The following is a 27454-nucleotide window of genomic DNA, read 5'->3' on the forward strand; positions in this document are numbered from 1 at the left end:
TTCACATCATTTCACCGTGTTCTTGCCATGCCCAGGGCCATACACGCTATTCCTTCTGCCTCTTTCTTCTCTTCCTCCCCATTTAATAAATGCCTATTCATCCTTCAAACCTCAGCTTGATGTTACTTCTTCAAGAAAACATCTCTGACCGCTCAGATTTGGTCTCATGTCTTCATTACATAGTCACAGAGCAACCGCTGTACTTTTCCCACCAAAATGCACCCATGAGGGCAGGTGGCGGGGTCCATCTCAGTCAACAGTCTGTTCTCAATAGCAAACACAGTAACTTACATGTATAATGGGGGCTTGGTAAATATTCAATGAGCAAACACACTTTCAGTGAATGAAGACCGTCTTTTTATTCTTCTACTCACTCATAAAGAGTAATCCATCAAGATCCCCGGACCAGATTTTGAGGTGAGACTAGGCCACAGAGACAGTTGCAGCGTAGATGTTTCCTACATCTGAAATAAAAACAATATAAAAATAGCAGAAGTATAGCCATGATAACCACCTGTGGACCCAGAAAATCAGGGTTAAGCGGATTATTCAATTAATGGTGGATTTGACAACTTAAGTACCAAAGACAACACTCAACTCCTGACCAAACACATGGTAACAGAAGTGAATAAGGACCCACACCTGAACCACATTCAAATAACCGGAAACATTTCCATTTCTTACTCCTATAAGACTCCCCGGAAAGAACAAACTCAAGATAGGATGTCACAGGGCAATTCTAGAAAAAAAAAATATCCCATCTTTGAATCCAGATGAATATGCTTTATAACACTCCCAGGGGCATACCAGAAATATAAAATCCAGAGAGGTTCTGGAAGGACTTGACGGGGTTACTCAAAGTGTGAGCTATCTCAATACCTATGGATAGGGGGAGCACCCCATCCCTGACTGTTGATATTTCTCCCCAGAATTTGTTAGAATTCAATCTCCCACATCATTGTCAGTGATTCTGAATGTAGAAAAGAGATAATACTAATAACACCAACAATATAACTTCTATTTTTCGTAATGAGTAGACCAGAACCAACCATTCCAACTATCTTTTTTTAAATTTTTAATGTTTATTTACATTTTAGAGAGAGAGAGAGACAGAAACTGTGTGTGAGCGGTGGAGTGGCAGAGAGAGAGGGAGGCACAGAATCTGAAGCGGGCCCCAGGCTCCGAGCTGTCGGCACAGAGCCCGACGCGGGGCTCGAACTCACGAACCGCGAGGTCATGACCTGAGCCGAAGTCGGACGCTCAACCGACCGAGCCACCCAGGCGCCCCTCATTCCAGCTATTTTTCCATCCAACTACACATTTCAGCCTCACAGTAGTGACACACACTACTATTATTCTAATTTTACAGGGGAGTCGATATGCATAAAGAGGTGGTCATTGACTCGAGGTCACTCGGTTTTCCCAAGGTTGCACGAATCTAGATGAAGCCAAAATCTCAACCCAGGCATGCCCGCTGCAAAGCCCGTATTCTTTGTCACTGCACTATAGGACCTCATCTCCTTTAGAAGCTATCCAGAACCAAACGGAAGTTTACTCAATCAGCCCGAACGTGGACGTGCGTGAGGAGGAAAGCAAGGATCTTTCGATCCTGCAACCCTTGTGTTATAACCTGGCGTGAAAGGGATCTGCAAAGCCTGTTTGGTTGACCGCTATCATTCCCACGCTCTTTCCTTTCTTTGCGCATGCTCCATTCTCCACCCCTGTGGTGTTAGAGTCTCCTGGTAAAGTGGCTGGAAATCAACTGCTCGGACACACAGAGAAATACGGATGTGCTACCCCCTGGATGCTTGGACGAAAATGGCAGAACGGGAAAAACTGATGCCCTGGACAGTCAAGGAGCTCCTCTTCCGGACCCCCCGTGGCAGGTACAAGGCAAACGTAGCCAGGGGTCGGCCGCCTCTCCCTTTGCTTAGTTGAATCCTTTCAGGAGTGAACTACACGCGTCGTTAAAATATCCACTGAGGGGTGAAAGGAATGGCATGGTCGTATGGGCCTTGGAAAGGTCTCTGCTTTCCCCCATGCATTTTAAAGTCGAGCTGGCTGTCTTCGGAGTAGTCTCTTTTGCAGGCCAAAATGCTTATGTGTTTTCAAGAAAATGACGTGTGTTCTGCTTTGTAGTTTTACTAAACATTTCACAGCATAAACGACAGTCTTTTAAAGATGTAACTACAATTGAGATGCCTAGACAGGAGAAGCAGCAGAGATGGCTAGCGTGGGCAGGCTCCAAAGCTTTGAGCATGACGTTCAGGCTGCAGAAGGATCAGAGGAAGCCACTGGAGTTAACAGAAGCATTATTTACAGAGGCCATAAAACGCATGATGCCGATATCCACGCCGATGGTCAGGTCCAATACTTGCCTACCCTTTTTTCAAGTGCATTTTTGGTAACAGCCAGAGGGTCTGGCTGAGGGGGATGTTACTTCCAGCTCTGGGTTCACTAGAAATACACATATCTGGGGGCACACGTGCCTCATCGGACGCGCCTGTGGACGAAATGCATCCGAAGACCCGCCAGTCTTGGCATCACGTCCACTAGACAGTTGCACATTTTAAGGCCACAGCGCTTTTCAAATAAATTTCCAGTAGGAAATAGGGTAAAGGAGCAGGGTTTCTCATCTTCTGATTCGGTGATAAGAATGCGCTCTCACCCACTAGAGAGCTCCAAGGTAACACCCGATGACTTTTACGGCCTGAGCCTCCGGGTCACAACGACTCCCAGAATTTTGCCCTGTTTCATTTCGTGTGTTCATCTTTTCAGCAAGACTCCCAGCCCCTCCTGTGTCACCCACCTGCTCGCAGGGGGAGAACGCCCTTCCTCTGCTTTTGATGTGTTTGCTGGGGGGGGGAGATGATTCACTCAGTATCCCCTCTCATTCCTGCATTTCCTCCGACTACCTCCCCTCTCTGCCTTGGGCTTTGTCGGTTCCTCTCTCCCTACACTGCATCTCTTTTAGTTCCAAAAATAGATCATTCAATTTAGGAAGAACAATTAACTGGGATGAAAAAAAAAAAATCTGAAGTATGGGGAGGCATTTCAGCTTCTCCATCAGGCATGAAGTAATTGGCAAATGCTACGGCAGTGTCTTTACTAGGGATGCTGGTTCATGCTTCTGGGTGAGCTTCAGGGAAATCGCGGACTCAGAAAGGTCAGACTCAGTTTCTGTGGTTCCACAGCCCCTCCCCGGTGAGTTCCGCACACGTCACAGAACAATGACACAGAGAACAGACCCCATGGCTGTGATTTCACCGGTGTCTGCACCAGATCTGCCCCCTAAAGAGACCTTGGATGTTTTGCATGATTTCTTACCCAGCAGAAGCTTATTATCTTCCGGTGCATTGACCTGTCCCTTGAAAACTAATGTATCTGGAACATTCTAATGCCTCCAAGGGAATTTTCATTCAAGAGGGCAGTCATCTTAGGGCAATGTCTCTCAAAGTGTGATCTTTGGAAATACCTGAATCAGAGTCACCTGGGATCTTTGTTAAGAAGGCACATTCCCAGCCCACTTCTCAGACAGAATATCCGGGTGACGCTAATGTGCACTGATGTTCGAGAAATGCTAACTTATGGATTCTTTATAAAGGCAGAGCCAAGTTTAGAAAGTTATAGAGCCTCTAGAGTAGTGGTTCCCTCAACAGAGGTAATTTTGCCTGCTAGGGAGTCACAACTGGAGGTGTGTGTGTGGGGGGGGGGGGGGGGGGAAGGGTTACTGGCACCTAGCAGGAAGAGACCAGAGACGGTGCTAAGTACCTACAGTGTACAAGACAAGCATCCACAACAAAGAATTATCCAGCCCCAAATGCCAGCGGTGTTGACAGTGAGCAACCCTGCCAGAGAGAGATGGGTATTTCTGATCCCAACTTGGAATTCGACTGGGAATTCAGTTGGGATCAATTCAGTCGCTACACCAGGAACCCCAAGAGTTTCTTAATGCCAGGGTGAATGCCTACGGCCAATTTACAACTACGTGGATGGAACTAGAGGGTATTATGCTAAGCAAAGTTAGTCGGTCAGAGAAAGACAAATAAATATCATGATTGCACTCATATGAGGACTTTAAGAGACAAAACAGATGAACATAAGGGAAAGGAAGCAAAAATAATATAAAAACAGGGGTGGGGACAAAACAGAAGAGACCCATAAATATGGAGAACAGAGGGCTACTGGAGGTGTTGTGGGAGTGGGTAAGGGCTAAACGGATAAAGGGCATTAAGGAATCTACTCCTGAAATCACTGTTGCACTGTATGCTAACTAACTTGCATGTAAATAAAAAAAAAATTAATTAATTAAAAAATCATGGTATAGGTAAATAAAGTAAAATAAAATAAAATAAAACAAAATAAAATAAAATAAAATAGAATAGAATAAAAAGGTGTAGCTTATGGCCAGCGTTTTTTTTTTTTGTTTTTTTTTTTTTTAATGGAATGAGATGGGGGAATCCATGTGGCTCAGTCAGTTCAGCATCTGACTGTTGATTTCGGCTCAGGTCATGATCCCAAGATCCTGGATCAAGCCTCAAGTAGGGCCTTGCACTGGGTGCACAGCCAGCTAAAGATTCTCTCTCTCCCCTCCTCTGCCCCATCCTTGCTTGTGCTCTCTCAAAAATGAGTAAAGAAATAAAAATGGAATGAGATGGAAGACAAAAGGAGAGAAAAGAATCGGATATATCTGAGTGTATCACACATAGTAAAGGTATTATTTCATGAAATTTTTATTTCAGTTGCATTTCTGACCTTAACACATAAAAGAGGATGTAAGGGGCACTTGGGTGGCTCAGTAGGTTAAGCGTCTGACTTCGGCTCAGGTCATGATCTCATGGTTCCTGAGTTCGAGCCCCGTGTCGGGCTCTGTGCTGACAGCTCAGAGCCTGGAACCTGCTTCGGATTCTGTGTCTCCCTCTCTCTCTCTCTGTCTCTTTGCCCCTTTCCCACTCACGCTCTGTCTCTCTCTCTCAAAAATAAACACAAAAAATTAATTAAAACAGGATGTAAAATATGTTCCTCCTTTATATATCTTTACTACTAAATATGTTATATTTCCACAAAAGCATAGAAACCACAAATGTGTCACCTAATGAATTATTATCAACACTGTGTAACTATCACCTAGGACAAGAAATAGGATTCAGTTGCCCAGATTCTGTACCCCATTCCCATCATAATTCCCTTTCTCCCCACTGAACATAGCAATTATCCTAACTTTTATGACAACCACACCTCTTCATTTTTTGTATAATTTTTAAGTGTATATCTCAAGTTTAATTGAGATTTTCAGTTTGAATTTCATATAAATGGTATTCTACTTTTTTAAAGTTTATAATTTTTGAGAGAGAGAGAGAGAGAGCAGGGGAGGGGCAGAGAGGGAGGGAAACACAGAATCCGAAGCGGGCTCCAGGCTCTGAGCTGTCAGCACAGAGCCCGACGTGGGGCTGGAACCCACCAACGCCAAGATCGTGACCTGAGCCAAAGTTGGACGCTTAACAGACTGAGCAACCCAGGCACCCTGTGGATGGTTTTCAACGTGGGGCTGTGATGCATAATGCGGATGTGAACATTCTTGTACGTCTGCTGGTACACATCTGTGTGCACCATGTTAAATATGTATTTAAAAGTAAAATTGTTGGATCTTAAGGTGTGTGCATATTTGGCTTTAGTAAACGATGCTTCCAAAGTATGTGTAACAACTGACACTCCCACCCGGAGAGTATGAGAGCCCCAGCTTCCCCACATCCTCCGTGTACTTGTCTGTATTTTAAATTATAGACATTCTAGGGGCGCCTGGGTGGCGCAGTCGGTTAAGCGTCCGACTTCAGCCAGGTCACGATCTCGCGGTCCGTGAGTTCGAGCCCCGCGTCGGGCTCTGGGCTGATGGCTCGGAGCCTGGAGCCTGTTTCTGATTCTGTGTCTCCCTCTCTCTCTGCCCTTCCCCCGTTCATGCTCTGTCTCTCTCTGTCCCAAAAATAAATAAATGTTGAAAAAAAAAAAAAATAAATAAATAAATAAATAAATAAATAAATAAATTATAGACATTCTAGAAGTTATGTACTGGTGTCATATTGAAGTTTTAATTTCTCATTCCCCAATTGGTAAGAAGATTGAGCATGTTTTCATATGTTTACAAACCATTTAGATGGTGACACTCCTGTTTAAGTTTCTTGACTTTTTTTTTTATTTTTTTTTTCAACGTTTATTTATTTTTTGGGACAAAGAGAGACAGAGCATGAACGGGGGAGGGGCAGAGAGAGAGGGAGACACAGAATCAGAAACAGGCTCCAGGCTCTGAGCCATCAGCCCAGAGCCCGACGCGGGGCTCGAACTCCCGGACCGCGAGATCGTGACCTGGCTGAAGTTGGCCGCTTAACCGACTGCGCCACCCAGGCGCCCCTCTTGACTATTTTTATATTGGATAGTCTTGTCTTTTTTATTAATTTGTAGGGATTTTAAAATGATTTTATTTTCGTGGGGCACCTGACTGGCTCAGTGGGTAGAGCATGCAACTCTCTATGTCAGGGTTGTGTGTTTGAGCCCCATGTTGGGTAGAGAATACTTAAAAATAAAATCTCTAGAGGCACCTGGGTGGCTCAGTCGGTTCAGGGTCCAACTTCGGCTCAGGTCATGATCTCGCGGTTTGTGAGTTCGAGCCCCACGTCGGGCTCTGTGCTGACAGCGCGGAGCCTGGAGCCCGCTTCAGACTCTGTGTCTCCCTCTCTCTCTGCCCCTCGCCTGCTCACACTTTGTCTCTCTGTCTCTCTGTCTCTCTGTTTCTCTCTCAAAAATAAACATTAAAACAATTTTTAAAAAAGGATTGTGTCTTGGAGTGGGGAGGAGAATTATGTCATTTGTAGTTTTTTATAGACGATTTTGACCAGATTAAGAATACTTTCTTGGTATTCCTAGCTTATAAAAAGCTTTCAAAATGAATGCATGTTGGATTCTATTTTGCGCCTTTACTACATCTATTCAATTAACACTATTATTTTGCTCCTTTATTCGGCTGACATGCCACACCGTATTGATATTTTAATATTATCCTAACCCTGTCTTACTGAAATAAACTCAACTCATTCAGAATGCATACCCTTTTTACATGGTGAGTGATTTGATGTATTAATAGTATAACTTGTTTGGGATTTTTACATCTGAAAGGGGCAGGTCAATCAATTTTATCTCTCACGATATCTTTGCAGATTATCGATATCGAAGTTATCGTGGCTGTAAAGTGCTACTTTTTTTTTCCAGTTCTGTGAAGGAGTATGTATAAGACTGTTGGTCTTTGTCCTTTAAATACTATCCAGAAACAAAACGGTAAAGCATTCTGAACTTGGAACTTCTTTTGTGGAAAAGTGTTTCATTAGATTCAATTTGTTTGAACAGTTACAGGACTTCACACATTCTCGATTTCACTCCCGTGGCCACTCGAGCAAATTCGATTTACTAGAAACGTGTTACTTCATTATTGGCAAACTTATTCCCAAGATCCTCTTACTATCATTTCAGTGGCTACAGAACCTACATGCATGGCACTTTTTGAAATTTCTGACAGGGTTCTTTGTGACTTCTTCCTTTTCTTCTGATCACTCTTGCTAGAAATGCATCCCTTGTATTAGGCTTTTTAAATATCGGATCTATCAGTTGTTAAGAGAAAGGGGTTAAAAGTCTCTGCCCAAGATTATGCATTTGCTCATTTCTCCTTGTAGTTCGAAAAATATTTTTTTTATATATTTTGCAACTGTCTTATCATCTGCCTACAAATCTAGAACCACTGAGTATCTATTTGGAAAAAATTAAGTTGGATCCATATCTCAAATACATATCAGGATAACTAACCAAAAAAAAAAAAAAATGCTTTGCAAGATAATGGGAGCAATGCTTTATACTCTCCGTATAAAAGCCTCCTAGACTATTTTGAAATTCCTAGAACTCCTAAAATAAAATATTGATAAATTTGACTATATAAAATAAAACTTTTCTGTATAGCAAAAAAACACCGTAAGTAAAACCAAAAGGTAAATGAAAAACTGGAAGAAAGTATTTGCAAATTATATCATAAGGATTAATTTCTCCAAATATAAAAGCCTCCTGCAGATCAATAATAATCTAAAAGAAAATGAGCAAGGGATATTAATAAGGAATTCAACTAAAAAGAAATACAAATGGCTTAAATCTGAGCTATCACACTCAGTCCATTTATTATATGAAAACTACAAATTAGGTACACACCAAGATATCATTTTTTGAACCATCAGTTTGGCAAAGATCACAAAGATTTAATGTAAGCTCTACATATATATATTTTTTAATGTAATATATATATTAATGTAAGCTCTACATATATATATGAAACAATACTATATACTGATATAAAATAATCTTTATATAGATCAGTAAAATGCACAAAGTGCAGAACAGTATGTATGCTTTGCCACTATGGTGTAAAAAGAGGTAATATATAGGGGCGCCTGGGTGGCTCAGTCGGTTAAGCATCTGGCTCTGGGTTCCGGCTCAGGTCACGATCTCCTGGTTTGTGAGCTTGAACCCTGAATCGGGCTCTGTCTTGTTCCTGATCTCAACGTGGGGAAATGGGGTTCCCACACAACACCAAAGAAGTCTTGGAAGCCAGCAGTGTGTCTGAGAACGGAATTCCGACACTCCGTACCCAGAGAGAACATCAGATCCCCCAGGCTGGGGGCTCAGGTCCGCAAGACCCCCCCCCCCCCGCCCACCCCACGCACCGCTCACAAGTCACAGGCTGCAACCCGGGCTCCCCACCCAGCGCCCAGGGTCTGGAGGGCCCAGCCGCCTCCTCCTTAGCTCCTTTCCGTTTGCTAGAGTGGCTCTCAGAAGTCAGGGAAACACTTCCTCACACTTACCAGTAAAGGGTGTGCTGGTGAATCACCGGGTCAGATGAAGATGCCTGGGGCAAGGTGTGGGGAAAGGGCGCAGGGGCTTCCAGACTTCTCCAGCCGCCACTCCTCCTGAGCCTCCTCGCGTTCACCAACACAGCTCTCCCAACCCGGTCCTCTTGGGTTTTTCGAGAGGCTTCAGTGCCTAGTGTAGATTGACTAAGTCATTGGCCCATAGGCTGGTTCCGCCTCCAGCCCCTCTCCCCTCCCCGGCTCCCCAGGGTTCAGGTCCTGAGGTCAGGAGGTTGCAAGGTCAGACTAAAAGTTGCGATCCTCTAATAACTAGGTCTGCCCTTTGGGCAACCAGCCCCACCCTTGGGTGGGGTCCAAATGTCACTTTCATTTATATGATAAAAGGCACCTTTATCACTCTCAGGAATTTCCAAGGGTCTGAGGGGCTGTGAGCCCAGAACTGTGGATGAAGACCAAATATATACGTGAGAAATATATTTTGGTCATCTGAATGGCCAAATAGATATTTCTTAAAAATCACACTATTGCAGAAGCAAAAACAAGGAACGAGTTATTTAAATAAATGATTCAGAGCACCTGGGTGGCTCATTCAGTTAAGCCTGCGATTCTTGGTTTCTGCTCAGGTCATGATCTCATGATTCATGGGATCAAGCCCCACATCCAGCTCTACGCTGACAGCACAGAACCTGCTTAAGATTCTCTCCCAATCTCTCTCTGCCCCTCCCCGACTTGCTCTATCTCTGTCTCTCTCAAAATAAATAAAATAAAATAAAAATGTTAAATAAGTAAATAAATAAAAGCAATTGAGGGGTGCCTGGGTGGCTCAGTTGGTTAAACGTCCAGCTCTTGATCTCAGCTCAGGTCTTGATCGCAGGGTCCTGAGTTCAAGCCCTGTGCTGGACTGGAAGCCTACTTTATTTTTTTTTTTTTTAATTTTTTTTTTCAACGTTTATTTATTTTTGGGACAGAGAGAGACAGAGCATGAACGGGGGAGGGGCAGAGAGAGAGGGAGACACAGAATCGGAAACAGGCTCCAGGCTCTGAGCCATCAGCCCAGAGCCCGACGCGGGGCTCGAACTCACGGACCGCGAGATCGTGACCTGGCTGAAGTCGGACGCTTAACCGACTGCGCCACCCAGGCGCCCCTGGAAGCCTACTTTAAAAAAAAAAAAAAATGAGGGGCGCCTGAGCGGCTCAGTCAGTTAAGTGTCGGACTTTGGCTCAGGTCATGATCTCACAGTTCGTGGGTTCAAGCCCTGCGTCCGGCTCTGTGCTGACAGCTCAGAGCCTGGAGCCTGCTTCAGATTCTGTGCCTCCCTTTCTCTCTGCCCCTCCCCTGCTCGCACTCTGTCTCTCTCTGTCTCTCTCAGAAATAATAAACATTAAAAAAAAAAATGTCTTTTAAATGAAAACAATTGAGAAATTATAACCTGTAGAGGCTGCTTTTAGACAACAGGCTTGAGCAATGAAATGTAGAAAGGGCTCACAGTGACCACCTGGCTGAATACAAACAGGCCCATCAGGCAACCCACCCCAAAATATCCATGGGCCCTAACTGACCAATGGGCTACTTACAACCAGACACAGTTTCCAAAAAGGGGGAAGATTCCATGTGCCATACCTCCTCACCTTCCCCCCAAGCCCCGGGTTTTTTAAAGTTTATTTACTTATTTTGAAAGAAGAGGGAGAGGTAGGGACAGAGAGATTGGAGACAGAATCCCAAGGAGGCGCCTCCACGCTGTCAGTGCAGAGCCTGATGCGGGGCTCGAACTCATGAACAGTGAGATCACGACCTGAGCTGAAATCAAGAGTCAGATGCTTAACAGACGGAGTCACCCAGGCGCCCCCAACCTTCCCCCTTTAGAAACAGCCCTGACCCACTGCCTCATGAAAGACAGCCTCTCCTTTGCTGTCCTGCTCACGGCTCCCTTGAAATATATTCAATAAACTTCTGTCTCCTTTGGTCTGTCTTGAATGAATTCTTTCACGGCCCTTCCAGCACTTGGGATTCTCTCTCTTCCTCTCTCTGCTCCTTTCCTGTTCATGCTCTCTTTCTCTCAAAATAAATAAATAAACATTAAAAAAAAAGAAGAAGAAGGAAAATGAAGAGAAAAGTTCTGCATACTGAATGAGAAGACCTCAGCTTCCTTCTCCTACCTCACTTTCAGAATGCCAGCATAAAAGCTGGAGATCCCCCAGATAAAACTTGAAAAATTATTCTCTGGAAAAAAATGGATTAGCTTTTAGTTCAGGTGAAAAATCAAGTTTTGAGAGTTCCCAACAAAAGACCGACATGATGGGCCTGATCATCATCGGAAACCCACCAGTCAATGAGCCAACCCCACACGGTTTTCAATCAACAGCCTAGAGCTTTCACTCATAAATGCAGAGAGACAAAGCCCCCAGCTCCAACTAGCCCATGCAGTAGAGACCAACACAAACAAATATAAAAAAGACATTTGGAGAAAAAGATAACTCATAGAACATAAAAAACTTTAAAATAAGTATTGTACTCAATATCTTCACAAAGATTAAAAAGAGGAATTTTATAAGGTGAAGGAAAATCCTACCATAAAAAGGTAATAGAGAATAAGAAAGAATCCTTAGGAATTAATCATATAATAGACATAAAGAGGTCACCTGGGTGGCTCAGTTGGTTAATTTTCTGACTCTTGGGCTCAGGTCATGATCTCATGGTTTGTGGAATCAAGCCCCAAGTCAGGTTCTGCACTGACCAGTGCTGAGCCTTCTTGGGATCCTCTCTCTCCCTCTCTCTCTGCCCCTCCCCCATTTGCGAGCATGCGCTCTTTGTCTTTCTCAAAATAATTGAATAAACTTAAAAAAAAAAGAAAGAAAAAGAAATAGAGTCAATAGAAGACTTGGAAAAGTTAAAGAAATCTCCATAAAAGATAAAGCAAAAAACAAATAAACAAATAAGCTAAGGAAATTAATATGGAAGGAAAGGGCAGCCAGGGATGGGAGAGGGGGTGGGTTTAAAGGCTCAACCAGGAGGTAAAACACCAAACACACAAAAATATTTACTCCTGGCCACCAAACTGGGGAAGAGGGTTTCCCACACCATCCAATTCTCTAACTCTCTATTCCAACCCAGTGTCCTCCAACTCAATTCAATTCTAACACTATTTACCCTGAATTAGCATCAGATCCCAAAAGTTAAGGACGCGGCCCTATAAACTACTTCCCACTTGAGACACCGATCACAGGTTGTCACCTGTGCTTCTGACCAATCAGCTATAAATCAGGGTTCCCATGATGCCCTCCTTGGGTTTCACTTTGTAGGTGTGACTGATGAAAACATTGGCCATTGCTGGTTAAGTTGAGTCCCAGTCCCTCTTCCCTCCCCAAAAGTAGGAGTTGGGCCTGAACCCTCTAATCCAAAGATGGTTTCCCTAGCAACCAGCTCCCTCTCCTCCTTAGGGTCTTTCCAAAAGTTTGCCTCATTAACATAACTTCAGGTGTGGTTGAAATAGGCTCTTATGAATAACAAAACCTCTCCTTCCACCCTCCTCTATATCTGCCCCACCTCCCCCACTTCACTTTTATAGCCCTTAACACTTGGGAAAATGCAAGGGTTGTAGGAGCTCATTGTCAGGAAGAGGACAGAAACCAAGAACACTTTTCTTATTACAAACCACAATTTCACAGAAATAATACAGGAAAACTTCCCAGAACTGAAGGATGTAAGATTCCTGGTTCTAAGGGCCTAATGAATGACCAGGACAATGAAAGAATAACAAAATAATAGGAGATTAATACATAAAGTCTTAATTGAAAAACAAAATCAGTAACTTAAGTGTGGGTATGCTACTTAGAAACAGGGAAATACAGGGGCGCTTGGGTGGCTCAGTAGGTTAAGTGTCCGACTCTTAACTTAGGCTCAGGTCATGATCTCACGGCTCATGTGATTGAGCCCAGTGTCTGGCCATGCGCTGACAGCATGGCATTCTCTCTCTCCCTCTCTCTGCCACTTCCCTGCTCCCACTCTCTGTCTCTCTCTTCAAAGTAAAGAAATACACATTGAAAAAAAAAAAGAGGGAAATATTAAAAAATACCAGAAGGAACAGCTAACATTACTGATTATGGCTGCTTCTGGGAGGTGGGATTCTGGTGAAAGGGGAAAGAGGACTAATGCTGGGGGTTAACAGCCTTGAAATTCAATTTGACATTTGAAACTATGTAGATGTTACTTTGATTTTTTTTTAAGAAGAAGTAATTGTAAAAAAAATACAACTCATTTAAGATATGATGCACTTATGCCAAGAAGTCCTTCTAGAAATTTGTTTAAACTCCTAACATATGCTTCAGTTCGAATGCAAGAATTACCTTGCCAATCTGGTGGCAGACTCATTAATAGCATGTGTCTCAGTGAACTCTAGATATAGAACGATTTTAATAACCTTCAATAGTTGCATAGCACATTACTAGTAAGTTGCCCTTAATTTTTACAAAAATGCTCATTTATGGAATTGCCTATTATTCTGTAAGAGCTGAGGAAGTATCCTCCCTTTTTGGATCACTTCCTGGCTAATCAGAAAAATTCTTGCAGCACAATCTTGAGCCATGATTATAATTTGAATATGAGGTAGCTTCTCCTAACTATCTAAGATTTTTCAGAGATTCTAAGAGTTTATCCACTCACTTAAATAATATTGAAACATATTGTAAGACACACACTTTGCCAGATGTTAAAGATAATAGAGATTAGAGTCTAATAATATGACTAGTGTCCCAGAGATTCTAGTGAATCTAGGCTTGAATTAAGGTCTCCAGGTTGTTACAGATATCTGAGACATTTCCAGTTGTGGTTCAAAACTACAAGTTTGTCATAGAAACCTGGGGGGGTTCAAGGTGTCCCACCATTTGGAAGTTTGAAAATATAGGGGCGCCTGGGTGGCGCAGTTGGCTAAGTATCCGACTTCAGCCAGGTCACCATCTCGCGGTCCGTGAGTTCGAGCCCCGCGTCGGGCTCTGGGCTGATGGCTCAGAGCCTGGAGCCCGTTTCCGATTCTGTGTCTCCCTCTCTCTCTGCCCCTCCCCTGTTCATGCTCTGTCTCCCTCTGTCCCAAAAATAAATAAACGTTGAAAAAAAAATTAAAAAAAAAAAAAGAAAGAAAATATACAGTTATTCAGCAAAAAGGGACCTGCGGAAGATCTTGCTAGTTATCTGTCCATAGGCATCCCCACCCCCACCCCCCACTTTCTCTTGCTAAGAGAACCCTGACCTTGTGGTCAAATGTACCAGTGCCAGGAGACGAGACATAACATGCTTGACCAACGGGACAATTGTGTTTCAGACTTTTAGAGCCTCCCCTGCAGCTAAGGTAGTCACATGACCATTTCTGACCAATAATCTTCAGCTGAAGCCTATTGTGGGATTTCTGGGAAAGTTGTTGTCTACCTGATAAAGGAAGACAGACAGGACTGGGAACTGCTGATTCTCCATTTCCTTCTGTCTTAACGTGGATGTAGGAATGAGAGCTCCAGCAGCTGCCTTGTTACCAAGAAAATAACAGCCAACACGCAAGGGCTAGTTAAGCAGAAATGCAAAAGGGTCTTAGCGTCTAACGTCAGTAAGCATCCAACTCAAAGATGCAACTGTTCTACTTCTGCTTTGCTGGTACGTAAATAATGAGATCTGTTTCTACCCATAGAACACTTCAGACACCCAACGTGTGAGGATTTTTTCCCCCACATCAACCAATTCTCCAACACCACATGAGTGTCCTACAATTTGATTCAATTCTGACACTATCTACCTGGAGTTAGTATCAGATCCTGCACGTGAAGGGCTCAGTCCCACAGGACTGTCCTCCCTCCACTTCAGACACCAGTCTAAGTCCTAGCCTTCTGTACTTATGGCTGGAAACCAGGCTAGAAGTCAGAGATTCCCACAACTTACCCTCAGATGTGATATTTTGCCACAATAGCTCACAGAACTCATGAAGACATTTTACTTCATAAAGGATACAACTCAAGAACAACCAGATGGAGGGGATTTATAAGGTATTGGGGGAAGGGGTGCTCAGAGTTTCCTTGCCCTCTTCAGGCCTACCACTCTCCTAGTACCAACACGTGTTTACCTACCTGGAAGTTCCCTGAACTCCATTTTTTAGGTTGCTCATGGAAGTTCCCTTAGGCAGACATGGTTGAGCATTGGTGACAGACAAATCTTGGATCATTGGTGATTGGCTCAATCTCTAACCTCTCTCTGCTCCACAGAGGTTAGGAGTGGGGCTGGAAGTTCTAGCCTTCTGATAATGCTTGGTCTTTCTGGCAACTAGATCCCATCCTGAACCTATCTGGGGACCTCCAAGCCACCAGTCATCTCCTTAGCATACAAAAAGACTCTCATCGCTCTGAAGATTCCAAGGGTCTTAGAAGATCTTTTGTCACAAACTGGGGAGAGGGAGGGTGTATGCGGGTCACCAAGACCAAATATTACAATGAAAGATATTACTATCACCTCTATCACTCAGGAAATACAAGAGTTTCAGGACCTCTTTGCCAGGAACTTGGGCCAAAGACCAAATATATACATATAGTATCACAATATCTTGATAAAAAAGATTAAGCCCCTATTTATTTAAGCCACTCTTACTCTTACTGGATTTTGTCTCACTTGACTCCTAATTGAAACAGGATCTGAATCTCTTGTTTTATAAGTGAGGAAATCCAAGCAAAGATAAATTAAGCAATGTAACAATGTAGCCAATGTCAGCACATCTTGCTGATAGCAGAAATGGGAACAGAATCAAATAGGAATGTGCCAAACCTTACTCTGAAGGAAAAATGGGCTGAAAAATTCATTCAATTGTGTCTCTTTGGTCCTTGTATTTTCTTAGTGGCCCATTTGATATTTGACTATTACAGTTTCTTGAAGAAAAATGAAGTTACCTCATTGGCAGAATCTTATCACCGTGTGTAGTTAATAGGATCTTTCATTCACCTACCCCTTCCTGGCTCTATCAATATATGTATTTCATATTTCATTCTCTTACATATTACTTAGTTTTTAAAGCTTGCCTTGAGAACTTATTTTCCATCTGTTAAGGGTCCTAAGCATTATAGATTCTTGCTTACAATAACTCTTCAAGGTTGGTATCATAATATTTGTTTTATAGAAGAAGAAAGTGAAGTTCAGGGATACAGTACCATGAATTGTATTCCCAAAGATATATGTTTTTTTGTAAATTTTTTAATGTTTATTTAATTATTTTGAGAGAGAGAGAGAGAGAGAGAGAGAGGGAGAACAAGCAGAAGAGGGGCAGAGAGGAGAGAGAGAATCCCAAGCAGGCTCTGCACCATCAGCACAGAGTTCAATGAGGGGTTTGAACTCACTAAACACCTGGGCTGAGATCAAGAGTCCGACGCTTAATAGACTGTGCCACCCAGGTGCCCCCCCAAAAAGATATGTTGAAGTCCTTACCCCCCACCCCCACCTGTGAATGTGACTTTTTTTTTTTTTTGGAAATAGAGTCTTTACATATAGAATCATGTTCAGGTGAAGTCATACTTGATTAAGGTGGACCCTAAATCCAATGTTTGATGTTCTAAATCCAATAACTGGAGAGGGAGCTTTAGCGACACAGAGATCCACACCAAGTGAAGATGGTCATGTGGAAAGGGAGGTAGAAATTGGGGTGATGTAGCTACAAGTCGAGGAATGCCAAGCATTGCTAGCGGCCTCCAGAAACTACAGAGTCCAAGAAGGCTCTTCCCTGATCCTTCAGAGGGAGCCTAGATGTGCTTGATTCTGACCATCTAGACTCCAGAACTGAATCAATTTCTGTTTTAAGCCACTTGGCTTGTGATAATTTGTTAGGGCAGCCCGGGAAGCTAATACAAGGGGTTAAATGATTTTCTCCGTATCACACAACTGGAAAGTAGTGGGGCCCACCTGTCAGTGAAGTTGTGCAGGAGAACGGATCAGCTTCACCCACATGTAGAAAGGCCAAATGGCCCCACATTCTTCATTTGTTCCACGAGTCTTGACGTTCTGAAACACTCTCAAGGATACCACGAAGAGCTTTCAAGGAGCTCACAATCTATTACACGGTTCGTAAAAAGCAGCAGCAGGTATCATTATCCCCTTCTCTATTTGCCTTAATATCCCTAGAAAATTGTTGTTTCTGGTTATAGCCCTTAGTTGTTTAGTCCTGATTTTCTTTCAGTGGTTTACCACGACCATTCCCGTTCCTTGGGTTCAAACGCTTCTATTAAGAAGTCGGCTGTCAGTCTTACTGTTGAAAGTAATGTTTGTGTTTTCTCTGACCGCTCTTGAGACTGTTTTTTTCTTTTCTTTCTTTCTTTTTTTTTTTTTTATCATGGATTTTTAGCAGTCATACTACCACGTGTCTGTGTGTCGTTTTCTTTTAATTTCTCCCATTTGGAGTTCATAGCTATTCTTGAATGTTTGGCTTCATATCTTTCATCAGCTTTGGACATTTGCAGCCAATTTCTTTTCAGATAGGCTTTTGACCTAGTTTATCTCTCATCTCTTTCTGTGACTCCACTTATATGTATATTAGGCCTTGTATCTGGGCTCCATTTATCTCATAGGAGCCTTTCTATGATTTTCATCTTCTTTTGTCTCTGTGTTTCAGGCTGTATATGATCTGCTGGCCTATCTCCTGCTTCATAGACCTCACTTCAGCTGTGTCTACTTGGCTGATAAGTGTGTCTATTACATCCCTCATTTTCGTTATTTGATTGTTCAATCCTAGGATTTATGTGTTCATAAATTACAAGTGTCCACTAAAATTCCACACATTTCCTCCCTATTTTTCTTGAACATATAAATCACAGATTTTTTTTTTTTTAAATTAAACCCAAGTTAGTTACCATATACTGTAATAATGATTTCAGGAATAGAATTTAGTGATTCATCCCGTTCATATAACACCCAGTGCTCATCCCAACAAGTGCCCTCCTTAATGCCCATTACCCATTTAGCCCATCCTCCACCCAACACCCCACCAGCAACCCTCAGTTTGTTCTCTGTAGTTAAGAGTCTCACGGTTTACCTCCTTCTCTAAATCACAGGTATTTTAAAAGCCACATGCATAAATTTTAATATATGCATAGGGACTTCCTGTGTGCATTTGATTGTGTCCATTGTTTTTCTGAGCTTTTGTACATTTGGCCTTGTTTACTCGAATGCCTATTAATTTTTCAATAATGAGAAATGCTGCGTGTAGAAAATTGTACAGATAATTTGCAATTCCAGTTAATGTTCAATACGTCTGGAGAGGATGTACTTTGATTTTTGAGAGGCAGATGGATAGGGTAGAGCAATTGAATCCAGCCTGTAATTGTACTAAATAGAATCTGGATTTGAAGTTTTGTGAGAGCTTTTCTATAAAAAAGCTTTTTTTTTTTTCTTCATCTCTAGTTCTATTGCAGTCCTGAGGTATCTATAGGAAAGTCTCCTTCTTAGGGGCCCTGAGCTATCACTTTATTTATCTCCCTAGCATGATGAGACTATTTATTCAGTTTCTCAGCCTCATGGCAGCCACTTAAAAATTAGCTGATGACTCCAAAGGAAAAAGAGCTAAAAGCAAGGCTTTCCTCTGTGAATTTCTTGTCTCCTGGGTCATAGGACCTTCGGTCTTCACTCACTAATTCTCAAATGCCTTTAAACAGCTTTTTAAAATTTAACCCTTTTTAGTTGTTATTGTCAGGAGCACTTGTCCAATACCGACTAGTCTGCCGTAGCCAGAAATGGAAATCCAGAAGTGTTTGCTTTTTGTAACCTTGGAGAATTCAACTTGATGGGTCTTGTTTCATACTGAAAGGGAGAGATCAATTTCAGTTCTTCTGTTCATAGATAAGCCTCCATTATACAGCACGAGCTTCTACTTGTTTGCACAGGATGATGGAGGTATCACCTTAGCCTGGGAGGCAGCGTGTGTGTGTGCGTGTGCGCGTGTGCGTGTGCGTGCGCGCACGCGCACGCGCGTGTGTGTGTGTATTTGACTCTCATTTCAACTTCCCTCTCGATTTGTCCACACAGAGTGACTAGATCGAGGCAGAATGAGTATTTTCCCTCTCCATTCTCTGCCCTATTTGATAAGTAATGTCTTGCTTTCAGTAACCTCATAATTCAGGGAAGTGTCATATAAAACAATCCTTTACTCCTAACTAATGTAGGTAGTTAATACCGATTTAAGAAAGATGGTTGCTATTAACTTATATATTTGGTATTGACTTTACAAAATGTGATTCAACCAAGAGAAACACAAAATTGTCTATCATTTTATCATCATTACTTAGTCCACTGAACTACTTTATGTTGCCTTGAAATTTGTTGAAATCCAAAGAGCTAATTCAGAAATACAAAGTTCATCGATTTCCATTGGCTTTTATCAACATATAAGTACAAAGCAAAGGGAAGGTTTCAGACATTTAGTTACATAACCGAATTCTACAAACTTTTCATTTTAAAATATTCTCATAGAGCATTAAAAATATATATACATATATCTTGGCATAGAATTCCGCTAGAAGGGATCTTGGGTGTCTTTGCAGTCTGACTTTCTGAAACATGAGTTACCGCTTTCCTCAAAAATAATTTTCTGAAAATACTTCCCTTTGTATATGAAGACATAGATTCAACTTCATGTTCACTAGAAGAAGTAAGCAAAAAGAAAAGAAAAAAATTCTCTAATGGAAACACTCTTTGTCTTTTCCTTTTTCTCCGATACACTGAGATGTTTCCATGTGCTAGCCATTCGGGCACCGGCTCCCCTCACATACTCACAGACCCCAAAACCAAGAGTTATGTGAACAGGATGTAGGAGGTCCAAAATAATTAACAATTAATTTTCCTGGGAAAGACAGAAAGGAATTTGAGCTGGGTTTAGCTGATGAAAGGAGACAGAAAGATACTTCTGGTAGAGCACCTACTGCTTTATAGAATTATGAAAGCTCATGGTACACCTGGAATTCAGTGCAGAGACAATAATAGGAAATACGGCTAGAGATGTAACATGTGGGTAGATTTTGAAAGTCGTAATATGCCATGCAGAGGAATTTGAACACCATCCAAACACAAAGGTCCTAAATATTTTTTTTCAAAGCTCCTCAATATTTTATTTTTTTTAACTTTTTAAAAAAAACTTTAAAAAAATGTTTATTTACTTTTGAGAGAGAGAGACAGAGCATGCGCAGGGGAGGGGCAGAGAGAGAAGGAGACATAGTATCCGAAGCAGGCTCCAGGCTCCGAGCTGTCAGCACAGTGCCCGATGCGGGGCTCGAACTCACAAACTGTGAGATCGCAACCTGAGCCGAAGTCGGCCACTTAACCAACTGAGCCACCCGGGTGTCCCAAAGCTCCTTGATATTTTAAAGCAAAGGAGAAACAGATACATTTTGGCTTCTAGGAATACAACTGTGCCAGAACTTGAGACTGAAGACAAGAATGGGGACAAACCGGTGACTGGGAAATTAATGCCGTTGTCCATGAAGACAAAGATGTCTTGAGCAGCAATTAAATATCTTTGTGCATCTGTCTCCTTCATTCATATACACAGAAGGGTCTGAGTTGAAGCGGTACACTCTAGAGGATTTGGTTATCAAGTCCCCACGGGGCTGAAGAAGATAGCGCTCTTTGACCAAGGAGAATGGGTGGGTGGTGATACCCTTACCTTAGATGAGAAACAGATTACGAGGAAGTGCAAGAGAAGGATGAGTTCAGTCCAGCTGCCTGGTGGCTTGTTGCTTTGACATTTGGAGGAAAGTTTTGGCATGTTGGATATCTACAGAATGGCTTACTTCCTTTCTCTTGACCTCGCCTCCCCATCCACATAGCTAAGATTTTCCTTACTTTTATATGATTCCCACCTCTTGTTCACACCCAGTGCCAACCAGGAGAAGCAACCAAGGAGAAGCAACAGACTCTTCACGATCTCTTTTCTGGGGAGACAAAATAGCTTCTTTATTTCTTCTTGAAGTCACTTACAATGTTAAGATCAGTGTATACTTTTGTGACCAAGTTTAGTTGCTATATCGGTTAAGACAGCGTTTGGTACATGTGTTCGTAAGCCAATTACAATGACTTCAGCAAACTATTTTATGTCCTCTAAAAAGAAATCCAGAGGTAAGCAGTCAAGGACAAGGATGGTTTTCAAGGCGATCATTAAAGATCCAGGCCATTTCTGCTGTCCTCTTCAACCATCCACAGCAACACCTTTCATCCTCGTTGTCTAAAGACTACTCTTTTACCTTTAGATATTACATCTACGTCCCAGGCAATAAATGAGAAAGGGAAAGGCAAAAGGCAGGAGTATGCTAAATCTGTCCATGTTTAGCCCTAAAAAAAAAAAAAAAAAAGCTTTCCCAGAAGTTCAACCCAAGACATGTTTTCTTATATTGCATTACCCAAAATTATGACACATAACCACGCCTAAATGCAAGGAAGCCTGGGAGATTAAGTTATCTAACTGGGTACATTGCTGTCAAAATAATTGTGATTTGTGAGTAAGGAAGAATGTATGTTGGGTGCTTACAACTAGCTAAGCCTGCCAGCCACGTTTTCCTTTTAAATATAACAAGAGGGGCGCCTGGGTGGCTCAGTCGGTGGCTCAGTTAAGTGTCCGACTTCGGCTCAGGTCATGATCTCACAGTTTGTGGGTTCGAGCCCCGCGTGGGGCTCTGTGATGACAGCTCGGAGCCTGGAGCCTGCTTCCGACTCTGTGTCTCCTTCTCTCTCTGCCCCTCCCCCACTTGTGTTCTGTCTCTATCAAAAATAAATAACGTAAAAAAATTTTTTTCTAAATAAATGTAACAAGAAAAATACATATATTTTTTATAGGTCTTAGTTTTCTAATGATCTTTTTGATGTACATACATATGTAGATGGAGGAAAAGAAGGCTGGGCTATGCTACAGAAGGGTCACCTGAGAATAAGGGTCTAACCGGTTGGGGGTGCCCATTTGGCTCAGTCGGTATAGCGTGTGACTCTTGATCTCAGGGTTGTGAGTTTGGGCCCCACATTGGGTGCAGAGATTACTTAAAAATAAAGTCTTTAAAAAAAGAGTCTAACCTGCTTCTTTCCAACAGCAAGTGCCTTTCTATTACCCCCCCTTGTTCCTCCAACTCCCTTTCATAGGGGAAATGAAACACTTAGGGTTCTTAGGTTTAGACAACGTTGATCCACAAAGGCTAGATTTAAGAAGGAGAATAGCCCGGGTTACTATTACTGAGGCAACCAGAAGTAGGCTAAATTTTACCTACTGACTGACAAGAGAAGGAGCGAAGGATACTTAGGGTTAGTAAGGACAATCAAGATGGCCCAGGTCAAGGCTCCACTCTAATGCTTTGTTCCAAAAATATTCCCGATCTTTCACCTCTCCCTTTGTGATGTGATTTTGCAGCTACTCCAAGCTGGTTCCAAGCTTAGGCCTCAAAAGACACTGGGCACTTTCACCTCTCCTCTTGGAACTCTATCTCTACCATATGAGAGAGTCTGAGCTAGATTGATGGATGACAAGAAATGCAAGCCTTGACTGCTGTTGTCACCCCAAACCATAGCTAGGCAACTGTCAGATATTATAGCGGGGCCATCTTAGACTGGTTGGGACCCAGCCAACCTCCTAGCTGTCTTAATAAGTCCAACTAAATTCAGCCAAGTATGACTCAGCTGATCTGTAAATTTGTGAACAAGAAGAAATGGCAATGGAAGAAAAGAAAAGAAAAGAAAAGAAAAGAAAAGAAAAGAAAAGAAAAGAGAAGAAATGGTTGTGGTTCGAAGCCACTAATTTGGGGATGGCTTGGTACACAACAATAGATAATCGATACACTGACAATGAAGATTCTCTAAAATAAAGTTTCCTTTTGGGGGCTATACAATTATGTCAAGCGATTTCACTTATATTTGATTGATACTATAAAGTAAAGTGCTTTAGTCAAAAGTGAATGGGAATAGTCTCAAGCAAAAGAAAGTTTGATTTGGAGGACAGAGAAGAGAAAATATTTAAGCAGGTCACTCTCTGGAAGGGTTGGGAGATTCAGGAATTATGGAGGAAAGCATGATGTCGTTAGCGGCCCCCAAGGCAGGGACGGACAGAAGGAAAATGACATGAGTCTAGAAGAAACTACCCAAGAGGAACAGTATGAATTAACATTCATCATCATCGAATTCTAACCTGACCTCAATCTTACAAGCTGTGAAAATAAGGCTTTTGATAAGTGGACTTACTTGGCTGAGGTTACAAAGCTGGTGAGCTCCAGGGCAGGCGTCTGTTTGACCTCTAAGCCCTGGGCTCTACCCTGTCTTGTATTTGTGCCTGGGACTCTGGGGGTGGAAGGCTGTCTCCACAATCTGTGCAGCTGAAACTCTTTTCTGCACTCTGACCACGTGTGACGAGTATTCGAGTTGCTAGGTCATGATTTTTTGTTATACTGACCTCAGTTTGTCAGAGTTCATCCTGGTACTCGCAGCACAGGCTGGTCTCAAGTCTGGAGTCTTCTGATTTCTCCACTATCCTTCCACTTTCAGAGATGGAGAAGATAAAGGAAGGGATAAAAAATAAGAGAGCTGATCTACACTTCTCTCAGCAAGATTACAAAAACACACACACACATACACACACAGATAGAGGCATGCACACACGCACCTTACGTACACTGTCAAGATACTTGCCTGTTTTGCTGTATATATCCTTTTTCCTATGCCCATTAATCAAACCTGGATAATCCACACTCCTGGCAAAGACACTGTGGTGGATAAAGCATAGATTTTGGAATCATATTTGTTGAAGCTTAGTTTCCTCATCTGTAAAGTGGGAATGCAACTATTTACCTTGTAGTGGATACCTTCTCCACCACAGTAAGTGGTGTACCATTTATTTAACTGGTCAAACCAAAATCCAGAAGTTTAATTCCTTGTCCTCCTCTTCCTTCTACGTCATAGCCTCTAGAGAGTCCCGTCGGCTTTACCTACAAAAGAAAGATCCCAAATCTAATCCTTTTGACCTTGTCTAGTACGACGGTACTTGTCCAAGGTACCGTCATTTGGGGCCTAAGTTACCGCTGTACTTTCTTAAACAGCTTCCTCTCAACCCCATCTCCACCCTAGCAATCCATTCTCTGCATTGAAGCCCATTATACTTTTAGAGTAAAAGTCAGTGGACGTTGTTCTCCAGTGTTAATACTGAATGTTTGTGTCCCTCCAAAGTTCAGACATTGAAACCTAATGCTCAACGTGATAGTACTTGAACGTGGGGCCTTGGGAGATGCTTAGGTGATGAGTGTGAAACTGTCATGAATGAGATGTGTGCTCTCACAAGAGACCCCGCGGAGCCCCCTCACCCCTTCCGCCATGGGAAGAACAATGAGACGACGGCCGCCTATAAACCAGGAAGCAAGCGCTTACCAGACATGGACACCGCCGGTGCCTTGATCTTGAACTTTCAGCTCCAGGACTGGGAGAGAGAAATTTCTATTTCTTAGAAGCCGCCCCATTTATGGTGTTTTGCTATACCAGCTCAAACAGACGAAGACATCGTGTTTAAAACCTTCCAATGCCGTTTCATTTTCTTAATCTAAACCTTACCTACCTTCTTATTTCTTCTTTGACCTCAGTTTTGAACCACTCTCCCCATCTTGCCCCTCTGTCTTTGGTTCTTACCTCAAACATTCTAGCGCATTTGTTTCTCAGTTGGGGCCACTGTGTTGGCCATTTCTCCTGCACTCAGTCTATAGTCGCTGGCAGGTCACTTTCCGCCGCACTTTTTGACTTCATCTTCTTTATAAAATTTATCATTCCCTGGTGTTTGCCTGTTGCTGGGTTCATTTAATTTGTTTCACTCGAATGTAAGTTCCATGAGAGCAGAGGCCGGGCCTGGCATAGACCCTCATGACTAGGAAATGACTCGTATACAGTAGGCTGTCAAACAAATCTTTGTTAAATAAATGTTTATCTTCGCTCCCCTGCTTAGTATGCTCCGGTGGATTTCAAATGTGGGTTTGTATAAAATCCCAAGTCCTTACCTTGGCCTGAAATTCTGTACATTACCTGGTCTCTGTTCCCCACTCTGGTGTCATCCATGTATCCTTTTCTTCTCTTGCTTACTATGCTCTAGCGTCTCTGGTTTTCTTTGCTTCAAGTTCAAATCCAAGCTCAAGCCCTTTGCATTTGTTGTTTCCCACTTCCTGCCCCACCCGCCCAATTGCTCTTTCCCAGGACCTACCCATCTCTGGCTTGTCACCACTCAAGATTAACCCCAATGTCGGCTTCTGAGAAAGCTCTTCTCTGACCACCCTGTTTGATGTTGCCTCCCCAGTACCATGTTCCGTTACCCTGCTTTCTTTCATTCATAGCATTTACGAGTCTCTGAGCTCATATATTTATTTGCTTCTTACACTAGAATTCAATGAATTCAGGGAATCCAGTTTGTCTTATTACCACTATATTCCCAGTGCCTTGAACAACAATGTCAATGTTCCGTGACAGATTCCCACCCCTCCCTTTTGCTTTGCTTTCAAGGGTCGGTATCTGCAGCTCTTTAGCCCTGATATTGAAATTAGATTGACCATCATTCAATAGTCCGTCCTAATGCGCTGTTGACAATCTGGTAGCTCGCTCCATTCAGGAAATATAGGCGGATATTCCTAGAAAATCTCATCTGCTAAGAGCCACCTGGTTTCTCCAGACCAAGTGGTAAGGTTTACTTTAAAGTAAAGTGACAAAAAAAAAAAAAAAAAAGATGCTTACTTTAGAGTACCATTTACTTTACTTGACAATCCAAGCCTACTTGATGTTACCTTTTTTGGGTTTTGAAATCCCTTGAGACTCTGGTAAACGTCATGGACCCTGCTCCAAAAATAACGGCAGGTAGTGCCTACGGCCAACTTTTGTACGTAATGTCCAAGGGTTCGCGGGACTCCTGGAGCTCATTTATGGATCATCGGTTAAGAACCCCTGCTCTGGGCTCTCCGTGTTCTGACCTATGACGTCAGGGCTTCGTGGTGGTGGTCCCAGCACTGCCCTGCCCAGTGAGGCAAGGAAACAGGATGAGTGGGGAGGGAAGGATCTCTGGGAGTAGGATGGAAGAGGGTGGACAGAAGGAGAGGCAGAGCAAGAGGAATGGAGTAGGAGAAGGGGCTGGAAAAGTTGAAGGAAAGCAAGGAATGAGGGGGTAAGAGTAGAGCTGGAAAAGAAAGGCAAGAATCCTTGGTCAGAGGAATCGGGGCCATCGACTGCCTGAGGTGCCACCTGGGGTTGTGATCTCTGGTTCCGACCCTCTTGGGCAGAGGACAACTTCTGTTGCCACATAAGCTGAAAAGTTCCAGAAGCCTAGAGGCCAATTCAACTATAATCATAGAGATACACAGATGAGTGTCTGCTTAGATGACAGAAGACTGCGTGGTTGTGGATTTATTTCTGGGACCATGCCGGGCGCCCATCTCCATTTTATTTTCCGGGGAACGCACTGGGCTCCTTGCACCCTGCTTTGTCCGTTAATGAAGATGAGAATACGTACCAGTGGGTTTCTAACGAAGTTGGAGAGAGAATCCTCAGAGTAAACTAAACCTTGACACAGAGGTAAACATGGTGAGATGACTTTGTAAACGTTAGAACGATACCAGGCTGAGAACTACAGGGGTAAGTGGCGAAACGTGATAATGGCTCATGTCTTTGAAACATGATTCAGTGGACTTCAGTTACTGGTCTGAAGAAACACAGCATGATTGCCAGGCATCATTCATTCTTTCCACACATATTTGTTAAACATCTACTACAACTAGAGGCCCACTGAGATATGGAAGGTACACAAAGCATTCTTCATCCCTTGTCCCGATGCCCAAGGGATGTCAATTTCTCCTCGGAACCTACTAGAAGTTCCTTAGTGCAAACAGGCGATTCCAATGGTTATTCTATTTCACCTGTGGCCGCGTCTCCTCTTAACTTCCTTTATTCTCCATGATGCGTTTAAAATAAGACAGCTCTCTGGGGCGCCTGGGTGGCGCAGTCGGTTCAGTGTCCGACTTCAGCCAGGTCACGATCTCGCGGTCCGTGAGTTCGAGCCCCGTGTCAGGCTCTGGGCTGATGGCTCGGAGCCTGGAGCCTGTTTCCGATTCTGTGTCTCCCTCTCTCTATGCCCCTCCCCCGTTCATGCTCTGTCTCTCTCTGTCCCAAAAATAAATAAACGTTGAAAAAAAATTTTTTTTAAAAATAAAATAAAATAAGACAGCTCTCAAATCCATACTTGGTGATATAATTCAACTCCCAGGAACCTTGGTTTCTTCATCTGCAGAATGGAGATGGTAATCTCCCAAAGTTGTTAAAATTAAGTGTCACGTCGCTAAAATTAAGTGGTAATGGACACACAGGGCCCGAAGCACAATCAGCACTCAACAAATTGTATCTACGGTTATAATTATTATTCTGTTAATGCCACTTCATTCTGCTCACATCAGCTGGAACACATTTTTTTTATCCTTCCCTCAACCCACACAAAATCAGTTACCAAGTTCTATTGGCTCTACCTTGAACGTGTTCCTCATAATTGCCTCCCCTTTCCCTTTCTACTGCC

At 42.8% G+C, this 27454-nt stretch overlaps 1 long non-coding RNA gene across 1 annotated transcript; it reads right to left on the reverse strand.

The window, feature by feature from the left end:
- Nucleotides 1-26863, reverse strand: LOC147572444 (uncharacterized). Its single transcript, XR_015246437.1, has 3 exons — nt 23324-26863; nt 8892-9069; nt 1-464 (listed from the first exon to the last, which is right to left on the reverse strand). It is a non-coding gene; the product is annotated as an uncharacterized LOC147572444 (long non-coding RNA).
- Nucleotides 26864-27454: the final 591 nt, after the last annotated feature.

The sequence above is a fragment of the Puma concolor genome, chromosome E4, assembly GCF_028749965.1.
Source record: "Puma concolor isolate L17-30 chromosome E4, mPumCon1.1.hap2, whole genome shotgun sequence".
NCBI lineage: Eukaryota > Metazoa > Chordata > Mammalia > Carnivora > Felidae > Puma > Puma concolor.